Source organism: Vigna unguiculata, chromosome 4 (assembly GCF_037176805.1).
Source record: "Vigna unguiculata cultivar grain cowpea cultivar isolate G323 ecotype 2 chromosome 4, ASM3717680v1, whole genome shotgun sequence".
NCBI lineage: Eukaryota > Viridiplantae > Streptophyta > Magnoliopsida > Fabales > Fabaceae > Vigna > Vigna unguiculata.
Genome location: NC_140795.1, coordinates 13,852,177 through 13,859,000, shown reverse-complemented (window position 1 = coordinate 13,859,000; position 6,824 = coordinate 13,852,177). Strand labels below are relative to the sequence as shown.

General features: G+C 32.4%; 1 long non-coding RNA gene across 9 annotated transcripts; it reads right to left on the bottom strand.

Annotated features, from left to right (window-relative positions):
- Window positions 1-278: 278 nt before the first annotated feature.
- On the bottom strand, window positions 279-5,925 carry LOC114181627 (uncharacterized). 9 transcript variants are annotated; one of them, XR_014994401.1, is made up of 8 exons: window positions 5,772-5,925; window positions 5,535-5,667; window positions 3,336-4,347; window positions 3,013-3,229; window positions 2,466-2,734; window positions 1,633-1,671; window positions 1,471-1,549; window positions 279-1,081 (listed from the first exon to the last, which is right to left on the bottom strand). It is a non-coding gene; the product is annotated as an uncharacterized LOC114181627 (long non-coding RNA). The 9 variants fall into 9 exon arrangements; XR_014994402.1 differs by lacking the exon at window positions 279-1,081 and adding an exon at window positions 1,092-1,395; XR_014994399.1 differs by lacking the exon at window positions 1,633-1,671.
- Between the last annotated feature and the right edge of the window lie 899 nt (window positions 5,926-6,824).

Here is a 6,824-nt window from a genome sequence, read left to right as displayed (position 1 = left end):
CTTGGTGTTTTCTTTTTTCCTTTTTTTTTCTTTTTTCCCATGGTAGAATTAAAGTTAAAAAACCCTACCATCAATCAAAATATTTTTTTTATTTTATTTTATTATTTACTATTATTATTATTATATTATATATTATTTTTATTATTATTATTATTTTTACCAAACAAATGCATTTACCCGGATGAAATTGGGTGTTGACATTATCCCAAACATTTTTCTAAAACAAGTTTGTTGCAGATATATTCTGCTTCAGTAGTGAATAACGCAACACATGCTTGTTTTTTAGAATGCACTAGTGTAAAATTGGCTTTTTATACCGGTTAAAAAAGACTTTTTATACCGGTTCTATTATCGGCATAGATGTAGGCGGTATAGAAGATTTGATCTTTCTACATGGGTTCCATGACAGGTATAAAAAAAATATTTTTTATACCATTTTCTAAAACCGGTATAGAAAGTCCGCTTGGAAATGGAAGGTTGTGTAAGAAAAAAATGACTTACTATACCGATTATAGTTCCAACCGGTATAAAAAATTACACATTTTACACCAAGTATGACCTCAACCGGTATAAAAAGTGATTATTATTTTTTTATGAAAAATTCGTTTATGCTTCCTACTACATACCAAACCTGTATATAATTACCCAAAACATCCAGAAAACAAATCTCATTCGATCTAATATTTACATGAAATAGAATCTAATGTTTATATGAAATATAATACTACTCCAAAACGAATTACTATATAAGTCATAAAACACCTAACATCATTTGACTACATCACTACATCATTATACAAAATAGGGCATTTCAATTATCAGTTCTAAAGATTTTATTACACTGACCCTGACAAGAAACAAATTAAAAAGAAAAGGGTTTATGGTGTGCGGTGAAAGGAAAGTAAAGGGAATCTTTCTAAGTTTATCGATAACACAAATTGCAACACCACACATGCTAAATTTCATTATATTCAAGCCACAATCATGAACTCACATTCCTAAGCCATGATCAAATTAATATCAGTTAGGAAGAGTTTATTTAAAGTCTATTTGAGCTCATCTTCACTTCATATAGTACAACCTATGATCAAAAAACAATAATCAAGGAAAAAAAGAAAAATGATTGATCACAACTATTAAATTTCTATTAGAGATAGTACATATTTGCAATTAAGAGTGTTCTTTAAAACTATATTCCCTTCATGCTTAAATATAGCAACAGACATCATGCCACCTAACCCATTGCACGCATAATTTGGCCACAAAGTTTACGATTATTGTGTAATCCTTGCATGTCTCTACTTTCATTTTATGCTGCAAGAGTCACACTCTGCTACTCTCAAAACTTCAGTGTGTAGTCCTTATAATTTACAAGGAGCACTTTCATATCCCGAACTGATGATAAATTTTATGAATAAATATAACTACATATTAAAGCTAAAAGTCTAAAAGTTAAAAATATACACTTACATTACCGATTAGATTAACATCCCGATCTGATGGTGGTCCATACAATTCAAACCAGATATATGAATCAGTTGGATTGAAGCTGCAAGAGGGAATGCAGAGCTAATTGAAAATGGGTTTTGATAAACACACAAAATTTGGTGAAATGCAAGTATGTTTGTTTACTTTCTGAAGGTGAAATGCAAGTATCTGTAAGCAGCAGACCTAAAATCACAAGATTGATCAGAAACCTTGAATATTCAAAAATAAGCCAGTTAAGAAAACAATCAAATTTTACAGTATGAATATTTTCAAGAATAGATTAATTATACGATGAAATGTCTCTGTAGTTGTTTTCAGTGGCAGAACCTACAAACAATATATAGCAATTAGCTATACAAAATACTATCACTACACTTTGCATACATCGAAGCACCCTAAATAAAGTAAACAAACTTGCTAAAGTGGGGAACATGTATCAATCTCAATTCCCACAATAAATACACCAAATAAAAACAGAAACACACACATCATCATCCCCATGTGACCTCTCTCTGCTGCATGCATATACATCTTTACACTTTAATTCAAACATACGATTCAGCCAGATATCAGGCCTTGCCAAAACCAAAATGCTGCATTAATTAACCATAATTTCTATTCCAAGTAAACACCCATTTTATTCACATACTTGCAAACTGACTCAGTAACACCACTTCCTTTATCAACAATAAGTTGTTTGCCTCAGCAAGGTTTTAGGAGAAGAAAAAAAGCTTAAACCGAGAAAAACACTTTTATCGAAATGACTTTAGTTGTTACAGCCTCACAAAGTTTGTTTCACATGCCACCGCTCAAGGAAAGAAAAATCAGGACTGAATTCAAATAATAACAAAAGGTACGTTGTTTATTTAATTTTCTTACATGTGTTTTGAGATGCGTGCACATTAAATAGAAGTTTACAATAAATAGAAGTTAGTAAAAATAAGAAATCTATATCCAAAACTCCAAATCATTACTACCTTGTAAACTGGGCCGAATCCACCTTCCCCGTATCTTCAAAACCTGAATATATCTTGAACCTTTGACTATTTCTCTTGAACAAATAACATAGTTATTTTCAACCTTAAACTTCTTCAAAATCTGAGCTGATGTTTCACAACACAAATCCACATTAATCCATTTGGGCCTCCATCCATCGGAAAGCCTTTCAAGAAGGTTGATAACCCTATTCTCTTAGTCACTTCAGATTTTAGCCGTTTGAATGACCTCATGAATCACTAAAATAAACCTGCAGATACGTACATTGGCAGCAATTCCAACTTGGACTAAATAACAGGGATTTATTTCAACAATCTTTTAATGAGTTATCAAATATCAAACATTGATTACTTCAGGAAATGCTTTTGTGCAGTAAGATATAATTATGAAAATAAACATTGGATAAGTTGCTAACAACTCATTACCAGTGCAATCCAAGAAGAAAAATGTGAGAACTGTAGAAGTATTAGTGAACAATCAGAAGTTAATAAAAGAACGAGTATAAAAAATAAGTCCAGGATAATATACCTTCCATAATTTGCTCCTGAACAGGACACTATTTGTATCAAGCAAATCATCAAACTAATATGCCTTTTTCTTGGAATCCAATATAGCTTTCGCCATTTCCACGTCTTGGTCAGCGTTAAAGAAGCACTTACGGTTCTTGGCATCAAGCACCGTAGCCTTCCAAACATTTTCATTGTTTGTAATCGCCCGTTCATTTCCCAAAATCCACAAGCAGTGCCTGCAAGATATCAAACCAAATGCAGTTTTTCAGTTAATAAGATACCCTATAAGAAACAAGTAATTTAGACCGCAATAAATAGAAAAGTTAATAGTAGAAGATGTACCTAGCCCTTGTAAGAGCAACATTAGTCCTCTGCGGAGAGGAAATGAACTCAAGAGATGATCTACTGCTTGTTCTTATAGTTGATAACATGATATTATCCTTCTCCCCTCCTTGAAAACCATCAACAGAACTCACAACGACATTAAATCTATCATCACTTTCATAAATCTTTCCAAGTTTCTCTTGAATTGCAGCAACTTGGCCAGCATAGGAAGTCACAATACCGATGTTGAATTCATGTTTTGATGTCAGCCATGTTGCTTCAAAGAAAAGGTAGCCCTTTATTCAAATTCAGACAGCATGGATTGTAAAAGCACTGTCTTTCTGTTTTCTGTTTCTGTTTACATGAATCAGTGAATATACAAGTGAAAATAATAAAGTTAATCTTTTCACACTAAGGTGAATCAAATTATTAATTTTAGTTAATACTACCAGGACAAGTATAATTTCGTAGTTAGAAATCGGTAATCAAATATAACGATGGAATAAACCATCTAAATCCTTTATTCAGAACTTCTGTCAAATAAAGAAATGCAAACTAAAATATAGAAGATGTTTTTTCTAAAAGGACGGGTTATTGCATTGCCATCTAAGGTCTAGCACCAAAGACAAAAAGAATAATAAAAAGGCAATAAAAAGATCTTAGAAATTATTGTCGAAGGTATTAATAGAAGACAAACCCTTGTGCATATTGTTCAGTATTGTCATGACAACTGCGACCTCTATTAAATTTTTGTAGCTCCTTCCTTCATCATCAAATTGTTCTTTACCTCCAACTACATTTATAAAGGAATAAGGACCAAGGACCAAACATTGGTCCTGGGAGGTATGTCTTCCATAGTCATGTTTTCCACATTTGGTGCATCCTGAATTTTGTTGCAATAGAAATGAGAAATTGGGAAAGAACTTATTTCCGGGTGCATCCTGTGCTGCACGTTTAGGAGAGACTTTTAGTAACCTAACGAACTCAATCTTTCAAATAAGCTCCTCCCAAAACCAGCTTCCTTAGAAACCTTGTACACAAAAATTAAGTACAAATGAAATTAGAAATAAATGATAGAAAAAAGTAATTCTCTGATAGAAACAAATAATATATGAATTGTCATCACTTAAAGCGTTGGCCAGAGAGCTACAATTGCTACATTCCTCATCCTGTTTTCCAATATACATTCATTAGTTGTAGTACTAATTTCAAAATCAACAATCTTCAAGTAACACATAAGATAATTTCTTTAATTACATTATTAGAATTGGAGAATAAATTAATCTGGTTGTTGTGGTTAGTCTAGTCTAAAAATCATTAAAAGATAATAGCAAAAAATAATAGTTTGTTCTGTTCTGTAACAACAAAATAGCAAACAATATGCATTTACCAAATCATGGATGAATATATGTTAGCACCAGCCTACCATTTAACACTGAATAATATTTTAAGATGTTGAATTAAGAAAATAATACCAATACCTAAAATTCAGATCTAAACATTTTTCAACGATTAAGATTATACTTCCTTTCATGATGAATTAAAATGCTATTCTTAATAAATGAATTCTAACATAAACATATTTTTAAGAATAAAAACATTCAAACCAAAAAATTAAAATTCTTGCCTCCTTGGTACATAAGATCTGCTTGAGTATCTTTAAATTAAGAATAATCTTTATGCTTAGATTAGATTCCAGACCCTGAATTTTCCTACTTCTGTAATCATTGTCAGGCACATGATAGTGGCAGAGACAAGAGGATAACATGCATGACTACCCCTCAAATAAAATCAGACATGCTAGAACTTGTGCAATTGGTGCTCCAAAATTCTTCAGATTCATTCCTCACAATGGCCAGGGGCTTCTACTACAGAGCATGTTGTGATCTAGAGACCATAAACTTTCACATTCAGAAAGTGCTCTTTGAAAAAGTTATGTAAATCAGTCAAACAGAGAAAAATCCACTATTACACATTAGATTGAGGAGAATTTTAAGAAAAATACAACTATGAATTCACTTTTCTCTTCCTGCAATATTCTTGTATTTCCCTCTCTTAGCAATGTAGCAATGTGGTCATAAGTTATGATTAACTTCTTTCCTATCGTCTAAAAGAATTTTAGCTTCCATAAGTGCGCTGCCAAAAATTGGAACTCCATGATGTATCAGAGTTAACAAAAGGAAATAAAAAGCAAAGTAGATAGAAATTGTCGCGCACCTATGTCATCAACTGCGTCTTCACCTCCATGCGTCATAAGCAACGCCAAAATCGCTCCTGCGAGGAAACGAAAGCACCTTGAAGACGCATAAACAATGCACACGATTCCGAAAATCTCAGCTAAACTATAAATCTGAACCAAAGACGAAAACGAAAGAACCTCTTAAGATGCATAAACCAAAGGATGAAGGATCAATCAGGTATTCAAATTGAATTTTGAAAATAAGATGAACTCACTTAATCTACCATTTGAACATTTGAACGGAGAACGACGAAGGATAAATCCAACGAGAACTCAGCGGCGACGTACGAACACGATGAGACCCCGATATGGTGAGTAAATAGAGAAGGATAAAAAAAGGGCACAGAGTCTGGAGAAGCGAATGGAGTGCGAAGCGCGCGAAGAGTTTTAGAAAAGATTCAATATTCTATACCTATTATACCGTGGAACAGGAATAGAAATTATTCTCCAATAATACAAAAATACTACTAAATCACTTTCTATATCTATTTTAGGCTCAATAGCTATAAAAGAATTCATATTATTTACAAAATTATTATGATTGTCTCCTCCTTCTATACTTGATGGATTTTAACAGGTATAATATGTAGGTATAAAAAGGTAATTTTGTACTAGTGATGCCATGATACTAATGAACATCCTAATAAATGACATGATGTGAATTGCATCATGACCCAAATGAAGGAGGATAACATGCCGCATTGATGCAATTTCTTTTATTTAAATAAGGGCTCAATGCTTTGTAAAATTAGCTGACCAAATTATGTTTTGGGTTAACCAATAAATGGGCTTTAGTTTTGCTTTAATTTCAAGTTGTAATAAGGGCCCATTTGACAACTTAAGAACCAGCCCTTAGGAAGACCAAAGGGACCTTTGTTGAATACTTTTGGATGACTTTTGGCTGTCACAATTTCAGTTACAATCAACCATTAAGCAGTGGATCATTATTAGCTTGAGTGGATTGTTATTATCTTAAGTGGGATATAAATTCAATTAATGGGTCTTTTGTAATTCAGATTGTTAAAGCTCTTATATAAGCTGAACCATTTTTATCAATGAAATCAAGTTGAGCTTTTTTCAGAAAATATAGAGTTTTATCTCTTCTATCTTAGTGAGAGTGATTCTCCTAAGTTCTTGAGTGATTCAAGAATCCCTAAGTTTTATCAAAGGTCCTTCATACCTTTGTGTATTTAAACTCTTAGGCTTATCTTCCATCCTTGGAAGTGTAACGTCTATCAATTTTCGTTTCATCTTCTTATCTATTTCGT